This window comes from Ambystoma mexicanum, chromosome 1p (assembly GCF_040938575.1).
Source record: "Ambystoma mexicanum isolate Mex_15411 chromosome 1p, UKY_AmexF1_1, whole genome shotgun sequence".
Taxonomy (NCBI): Eukaryota; Metazoa; Chordata; class Amphibia; order Caudata; family Ambystomatidae; genus Ambystoma; species Ambystoma mexicanum.
The window spans coordinates 1,156,226,527-1,156,234,149 of record NC_090921.1 but is presented as its reverse complement, the minus strand read 5'-3'; positions in this window follow the sequence as shown (position 1 = coordinate 1,156,234,149).

The window sequence follows — 7,623 nt, the reverse complement described above, 5'->3', positions numbered from 1 at the left end:
CGACCCATCACCACCATCCCCTTCCTTCCCAAAATCTTAGACAGAGCAGCATACCTACAGATACAAGAATACTTCGAGGTGAACAACCTCCATGGCCTACGTCAATCTGGCTTCCGCCCTAAACACAGCACTGAGACAGCTCTGCTAGATTTGAAAATCCAAATGGATGAGATCATAGCTAATGGGAACTTAGCCATCTTACTTCTGCTCGACCTCTCAGCAGCATTCTATCTAGTGAACCACTAAATCCTATGCCACTACCTCTCCTCTGCACCCCACTTCTCTACCAAAGCCATTGCATGGATTTAATCTTTCCTTTTGGATCGCACCATGAGAGTCTTCTCCAATTTAGCTGCTGCCACGCCAGCACCAGTACTCTGTGGCGTGCCCCAAGGCTTGTGTGTATCACCTACACTTTACAACATTTTCACAAAGCCCTTGTTCGACCTCCTAGACAAACAAGGTGTTTCCTACGATAACTATGCAGACGATACGCAGATCCTCTTGACTATCTCCGGGAATTACAACATGAACACCAATGCCCTCAATAAAATCGACCAAATCATACAAACTTGGATGGCACAACACGAACTCTGTCTAAACGATGATAAAACAGAACTCCTTCTGGTAGGGACCCAATGCCGACTCAACAAATTGGATGTCGACTACAAATACTTTACTAAAGACGGGAACTCCATCACCGTCCTGAAGGAAGTGAAAAACTTAGGCTCTATCTAGACTCCTCAATCACCCTAACTAGACAAGTCAATGCAACGGCCTCTGCAGCAGTGTATAATGCAAAACGTATTTATGCCGGCAAATCATTCCTAACGGTAGATAGTTGCATCACATTAGCCAGAGTCCTCATATTGTCCAGACTAGATTACTGCAATGCCCTCTTCGCAAGCTCCTCTACAAGCAACATCAAAAACCTTCAAGTCATCCAGAATAATGCTCTATGAGCAGCACTGAATATTTCTAAGAAAGAACATATATCCGCAGCCAGACAAAATGTCCTTTGGCTTCCTGCCTAAGACGCCATCAGATTCAAAACCCTGTTCATCACGCACAAGTGCCTAACTAACACGGCCCGAAGTACATCTTCAACAATCTTGCCAAACCTCATCCCAACACCTCCTCAAAACATCAACATTCAAGAGAGCTAAGGCAGGGCAACGCAGCTTCCCAGTCGTAGTTGCCAAACAGTGGAATGCCCTCCCCTTGTCCCTCAGATTCGACCCCTCTCTCTGGTCCTTCCGCAGAAAACTCAAAACTTGGTTCTTCACATCTTCACACAAGACCCATAGACCCCTATGCTTCCGACTTGTGTTCTTATTGTCACTGATGCCTGTTTGCTACTCATGTATGTACTGTTACCAGTGCCCAGATGCCTGTGGGGTTGGCGCGCTTTACAAATACCAAATAAATAAAAATAAATAAATAAAGAGTCCGTCCTTCAAGGTGGAGATTTTGTTATTATACTGAGTCACCCACTTCAACGGGGAGAATTTACAATATTTGAATATAGAGATTCCCACTTACAGACTGAATTTGTCTAAAGCCTTCCCTGCAATGGAAGAGTCTCTCTATTATGAAATGCAAATGGTGGAAGAAATATAAAGGGAGCAAATCATTTCTTGTAATAGGGAGAACATATTTTCTAGGAAGAGATTACATTTTAGAATAACTTTGGGGAGATTTTATTTCAGAATAAAATCCCCTCGGGTGACGTTGTTATGGGGAGGGTTTAATTTGTAACAGGTGCCCTGCTGACATGCATATTAGGTAAAGCAGTCAAATGATCAGTCATGCTATAGAATGCTATCTAGGCCCCCTGTCCTGGTCTTGACCACTTCTCCCATGAGAATGTAAGGTTTAAAAAACAGTTTACAACTCTTGCCGAAATTATGTTGCTATCATTACATACCCATCATTAACATTTTAACACCACAATTTAGCATATAGCCGGTTCGACAAGTTAAGACAATGCATTTCTGTGTAAGTGGGGATGCTGGCCTATCCCTCAAACCCATGACAATACATTCCTAACGAGAATGGCACTTACAAAATGCCACATGGGCCCGTATAAAACAATTGGGGGCCTGTAGAGGAGACATGTGCTCTTTTGCTGAAATTAAAGGCACCCCACTTCTCAGACACTGAGAACACTATGCGCCCACGTTCCCTAGGTCATGGCACTGTTTGTTCTCACACTGATTCTATGTAAGAATCGTGAGCTTTTTGTTATACATTAGTTCTACTTCACTTCACAGAGCATGAAAGGAAATAAACAGGGTAATTCATAGAATTTCGCACAAAAGTGGCGCACGCGGCTGGCGCACAGTGTGCGCATGCGAATGTCTGCGCCAGCCGTGTGCGCTAAAATCGATTTCCGCGCACACCATATTCATGGATTTTAGCATCCAAAACCAGCCGTTGCGCAGAGTGACGCAGCGACCATGCAGCAGCGCCAGTTACGCCCCCAAGAACGCCCCTAGCGCAAGGAAAAGCCATCAAAATCCCCAATCCAGCGCAAAGGGCTGCGCTAACCCTGGACCAGTTTACAGGGCTGCCAAACAGCAAACGCCAAGCGGGGAATGGGTATAACTGGGGTTTGCGTGAAGTTTCACGCGCGAAAGGGCCTGTGCGAGTGGGGTATGTGTATAACTGGGGTTCGCGGGAAGTCTCACTCGCGATTACAGCAGGGTACATGTATTATGGGGTTTGCAGGAAGTTTCACACGCGAAAGGGCCCTGTGCGAGCGGGATACGTGTATAACTGGGGTTCGCGGGAAGTCTCACACGCGATTACAGCAGGGTACATGTATTACGGGGTTCAAGGGAAGTTTCAAACGCGAAAGGGCCCTGTGCGAGCGGGGTACGTGTATAACTGGGGTTTGCGTGAAGTTTCAAATGTGAAAGGGCCTGTGCGAGTGGGGTACATGTATAACTGGGGTTCCCGTGAAGTTTCACACGTGAAAGGGCCTGTTCGAATGGGGTACGTGTATTACTGGGGTGCGCGGGAAGTTTCACACGCGAAAGGGCCCTGTGCGAGCGGTGTACGTGTATTACTGGGGTTTGTGGGAAGTCTCACACGCGATTACAGCAGGGTACGTGTATTACAGGGTTCGCGGGAAGTTTCACATGCGAAAGGGCTCTGTGCGAGCGGGGTACGTGTATAACTGGGGTACGCGGGAAGTCTCACACACGATTACAGCAGGGTATGTGTATTACGGGGTTCGCGGGAAGTTTCACACACGAAAGGGCCCTGTGCGAGCGGGGTACATGTATAACTGGGGTTTGCGGGAAGTCTCACACGCGATTACAGCAGGGTACGTGTATTACGGGGTTCGCGGGAAGTTTCACACGCGAAAGGGCCCTGTGCGAGCGGGGTACGTGTATAACTGGGGTTCGCGTCAAGTTTCACACGCGAAAGGGCCTGTGCGAGTGGGGTACGTGTATAACTGGGGTTCGCTTGAAGTTTCACATGCGAAAGGGCCTGTTCGAGTGGGGTACGTGTATTACTGGGGTGCGCAGGAAGTTTCACAAGCAAAAGGGCCTGTGCGAGTGGGGTACGTGTATTACTGGGGTTCGCGTGAAGTTTGACACGCGAAAGTGCAACGCCCGTGCGCGATACGTCACAGACGCGCTTACACGCTAAGGGCCTTTGGTCCAATGAAATCGCGTATGTGTGCTGACCCGCTTACGCGCTAAGGGCCTTTCCTCGAATTACACGCTGACCTGCAATTTTTTCACGTGCCAAATCACTCCGTATCAAGCTGGCCACGCATACACACATGGAAGACCACGCTCCTGCCCTGAAGGCCATTTTCATGCCCTCCAGAGCCCCGAGCACGCTCCCACCTGCCATCTACTGCTGCCTGACTGTCTGCTGCCCATGTGCCCTGCTATTTGGTGCCTGCACATCAGCCATCTGCAGGGGTCCAGTTGCTGTGTCCACCTCTGCTGGAAGAGAAGACTTCCGACTCGGATACCATCGCTCCACAGCCCAGCCCCAGGACCCAGTTGCCCACCCACTCCTGCCTCTGGGGTTGCCATGTCGGGCACATCTCCATCTGGCACCACTGGCAACCCCCAGCCAGAGAGGCAGAGGGCCACCAGCTTCACTGCCACCGAAGTTGGTGTCCTGGTGGAGCATGTCCTGGGGCATTATGATGCCCTCTTCGGAACATCACGTGCCAACAAGGAAGGATGGGAGAGGATCTGGGACGACGTAGTGGTTGCCATCAACGCGGAGGGGGCGGCAACCCACGACATCAAGCACGTCAAGAAGCGCTGGGAGGACTTCAGGTCCAGGACCCTCCACAAGGCCCGGCGCCTCACGGAGGGGGGCTGGGCGCGCATGAGTAACATCCAGATGAGGGTCCTGGAACACGTAGGTCCAGAGCTCCATGCCCAGATCCTTCGGAGGCAGACCCGTCCGGAGTTGAGCGGTAAGTGGCCAAGCATTGCTGTGTGAGACAGGACATGTTGCATTGTGCTGGCAGTCTGATGCTTGCCTGTATGTGTGACATAGGCCATGTATTGATGTGTGTGTGCAGGGACATCATGGTCATGCATGTGAAACCAGTTATTTGTGAACCACATGGTTGGTGCATGTGTTTTAATGCAACATGGGGAGCTCTATGCAGAATGCACACATGAAAGCATGGCTGTCTCTGTTCCTGGACATGAAGGGGGGGTGAGGAATGGGTGCTGATGTCATGTACATGTATGGTGCACATGTGTGTGTGTGTGTGCCAGAGAAGTATGTGTGTGACTTTGAAACGCCATGGCTGCATGTGACTTTGAAGGCAACATCTTGGTTTACAGGGGCCCTTCTACATGGATGTTGATGTTGATTACAGGCGCCAGGACTGTTTCTGCATGTGTGTTGTGTGCATTCACCCATGTGTTGTGGAATGACAGGACGGAAGTGACATTTGACAGTGCCACTCATGTGTTATTGCTTTCGGTCTAGGGAATTTTGTACTGTACCCTGATGCTTGTGTTTTATGTCTCCCTCTACGCAGCGTCAAGTGAAGAAGAGGGCGGAGGCGGCGCAGTGGAGCCAAGCGGCGGGGATGCCTCCACTGGGCGGCGACGCAAGGCCCAGCCACCCTCCCAGAAATTACCATCATCCGGGACCGAGGGGGCTGGTACTGCGTCTCCCACAACGGCTGTGGCGGAAGGGCCGGGTGAGCCCCCACAGGGGCTTCCAATGGCGGAAGACGGTGTAGAGACATCCAGGTTGGTGGTCTCCACAGAGGAGGAGGAGCCTGCTATGGAGCCGCACATGGGGCCTGGTGGGGGAAGTACCACTGGTGCAAGTGGTGCAGTCCAAGACCAGGGTCAAGAGGCAGCACAGGTCACCGCGGAGGGGCCTGTGCATGTCGCTGTCCCTGACCCTGTGACTGCACCAGCAGGGAGGCCCTGTCCCAGGCCTGTGCACAGGTAGAGGAGAGTGCCATGTCATCTACCTCTCCACTACCTGCAGACAAGGGGTCCCACGAACGTATGGGCTCCGTCCTGGTTGGTGGGTCCCTACATGTGTCGCGCACTCTGGCGGACCTCTCCTCCTCTGTGGAGACTATGCGCCAGTTGTTCTCCACACCGTCTTCCGGCCCAGAATCCACCAGGGCCCCCTGTGGACCTGGCCCGACCAACACAGCCAGCTTTGTGGAGCTCCCATCACTGCCAAAGTCGGGAGTAGGCGGCCCAGCAGGGGTGGACACCACAACTGGAGACCAGCTGATGGAGGATGTGCAGGCACCATCAGACACAGCACATGGACAGCAGCAGGAGCAGGCTCTAGGTGGGAGCCATCATGGCTCGGGGCCTTCGACATCGGAGGGGCAGGCATCGGCCAGAGGGCAGGAGGACCCAGGACTGGAAGTGTCTTCCATGTGGCAGAGGTTAGGGCATGCTATAGATGCGGAGCGGCAGCGGGCAGAAGAGGCACGGCTCACAATGGTCAGGGCGGAGAACTCCATGCGGAGGGCCCTGAGGCGGGCTGAGTGCCTCGAGGCAATTCGCAGCAACACTCATGTCCCCCAGCACCCCCAACCTCCAGCAGTGCAAGGCACCTGCCATCAGGCCCCCACTCGTGTCCCCTTGCACCTCCACCCCCCAGCAGTGCAGGGCACCTGCCAGCAGGCCCCCACTCATGTCCCACTCATGTCCCCCAGCACCCCCACCCCCCAGCAGTGCAGGGCACCTGTCAGCAGGCCCCCACTCATGTCCTCTTGCACCCCCACCCCCCATCAGTGCAGGGCACCTGCCAGCAGGCCCCAACTCATGTCCCCCAGCTCCCCCACCCCCCAGCAGTGCAGGGCACCTGCCAGCAGGCCCCCAATCATGTCCCCTTGCATCCCCACCCCCCAGCAGTGCAGGGCACCTGCCAGAAGGCCCCCACTCATGTCCCCCAGCACCCCCAACCCCAGCAGTGCAGGGCACCTGCCAGCAGGCCCCCACTCATGTCCCCCAGGACCCCCACCCCCCAGCAGTGCAGGGCACCTGCCAACAGGCCCCCACTCATGTCCCCTTGCGCCCCCACCCCCCAGCAGTGCAGGGCACCTGCCAGCAGGCCCCCACTCATGTCAAGGAACACATGATGAAACTATATACAATCCATTGTCCAAGGATGTAAAGGGTCCATGATCCCAACCAAAACAAATGAAACCTACCTACCTACCTACCTAAAAATATAACTATATACAAATTTGTGTGGCATTGTCCATTGACCACAAATAAAAGGAAAACGAAAAGGAAACCTAACTCTAAAAACTATTTACAAGGGCAGCGGGCTAGTCCGATGGCTCACTTTTGGATGTCCCTGGCCAGGGCATCATCGAACTCCTGCTCAATGTCCTGGAAGCTGTCCTCTTCCATGGCCCCGAGGGTTCGCAGAGACGACGACATGTTCTCCTCCAACTCCCTGCGAATTGGCTCGAGGCACTCGGCCCGCCTCAGGGCCCTCCGCATGGAGTTCTCCGCCCTGACCATCGTGAGCCGTGCCTCTTCTGCCCGCTGCCGCTCCGCATCTATAGCATGGCCTAACCGCTGCCACACGGAAGACACTTCCCAGTCCTGGGTCCTCCTGCCCTCTGGCCGATGACTGCCCCTCCGATGTCGAAGCCCCCGAGCCATGATGGCTCCCACCTTGTTGCTGCTGCTGCTGTGCCTCTGCCTGTGCCCTGGCTCTTGCTGCCTGCACATCCTCCTCTGGCTGGGGTGCAGTTGTTGAGGTGGCCACCCCTGCTGGACGTCCGACTCCCGACTGTGGCAGGGATGTGCCCTCCACCAGCCTGGCCGCAGGGTCAGAGACAGCTCCACAGGGTACCCAGGTGATACATGGGTGTGAAGATCGCATGGAGGACGACTGGGGCATAGGGGGTTCAATTGAGGAGGGGGTTGGAACAAGGTCCAGAAAACTGAGGAATCCGGCCCTGGTGAGCTGTCCCAGTAGGTCAACAAGGTCAACGAGCCATCCAAGAAGACGTGCAGTCTCCTCATGAAAAGACTGCAGGTAAGCTTGCACGGCCCGTTGACGCAACGCCACCCCACCCAGGACAGGCTCAACCCGGTCCTGGATAGCCACGTCCACATTGAGAGGAAGGCCAGT